General features: G+C 35.1%; 1 non-coding gene across 1 annotated transcript; it reads right to left on the bottom strand.

Annotated features, from left to right (window-relative positions):
* Positions 1 to 245: 245 nt before the first annotated feature.
* On the bottom strand, positions 246 to 348 carry LOC112813050 (U6 spliceosomal RNA). The gene has a single exon (XR_003205433.1). It is a non-coding gene; the product is annotated as a U6 spliceosomal RNA (small nuclear RNA).
* Between the last annotated feature and the right edge of the window lie 626 nt (positions 349 to 974).

Genomic DNA, 974 nt, shown 5'->3' with positions numbered 1-974 from the left:
AAATTCTAAATTTTATCCATTTTCATGTGATTTCTATCTCTTCTTTAATATTCTCTTTTGGTGAGACACATGCTCATATTTTCCTTTAGTTCTTTAAACATTTTTTTTTCCAGTTCTTTAAACATAGTTGAACTAGCAGATTTAAATTTTTTCCATTAAGTCCAACACATGGGCTTTAGAGAAAATTGTTGGCTTTTATTTATTCTTCCTAGAGCATGGGCCATTATTTTTTCACATCTAGTTTCTGTTTTATGGAATGCTTCGCGAATCTGCAGGTTATCCTTGCGCAGAGGCCATGCTAATCTTCTCTTTATCATTCCAGTTTTAGTATATGTGCTGCCAAAGCAAGTATTAGTATTTTTCTTCTTAAACTGGGCATTTAAACTAATATAATGTGGCAATTCTGGGATTAGACTGTACTCCCTCCCCAAAGTTTGTTTTTTTGCCTATTTGTTATTATTTTGTGTGTTTAGTGACTTTTCTGAACTAATTCAAGACAGGTGATAGTCTTTGTCACATGTGGCCACTGAAGTCTCTCTTCAGCATCTTACAGGCCAACTAATGATAGACAGAAATTTGCTTAAATTCCTGGAACCAATAAATCTGCAATCTTTCCTAAGGGGCTGTGTGCAGGTTGGTGATACCAAAGTTCAGCAAGGTACTGTATAACTCTTATCTTCACTTCCTGTATTGGCAAAACCTTAAACTCAGCCTGAGGTTAGAGACTAGAATATTCTTAGGGCCTTCCTACACTGTGTACAATTCTGGGTATGTACAAAGCTCTATGCATGTGCATTGCCTTTTGGACTCTGAGAAAGATACTGTAGCTTTTCAAAGCATTGTATATACATCTTGTTACTTGGATTTTACTTTCAAGCTTTTGGATCAGCCTATTGTTTTCTTCAACTTTTAGCTTCTACTATAGGCAACTGCAATGTTAAATATTTGCCTTTTATTGTTTTCAAGACTCATCC

The sequence above is a fragment of the Callorhinus ursinus genome, unplaced genomic scaffold (genome assembly GCF_003265705.2).
Source record: "Callorhinus ursinus isolate GAN/ISIS: 27379988/994484 unplaced genomic scaffold, GSC_fseal_2.0 scaffold16, whole genome shotgun sequence".
Lineage (NCBI taxonomy): Eukaryota > Metazoa > Chordata > Mammalia > Carnivora > Otariidae > Callorhinus > Callorhinus ursinus.
This window is presented reverse-complemented; position numbering and strand designations above follow the sequence as displayed.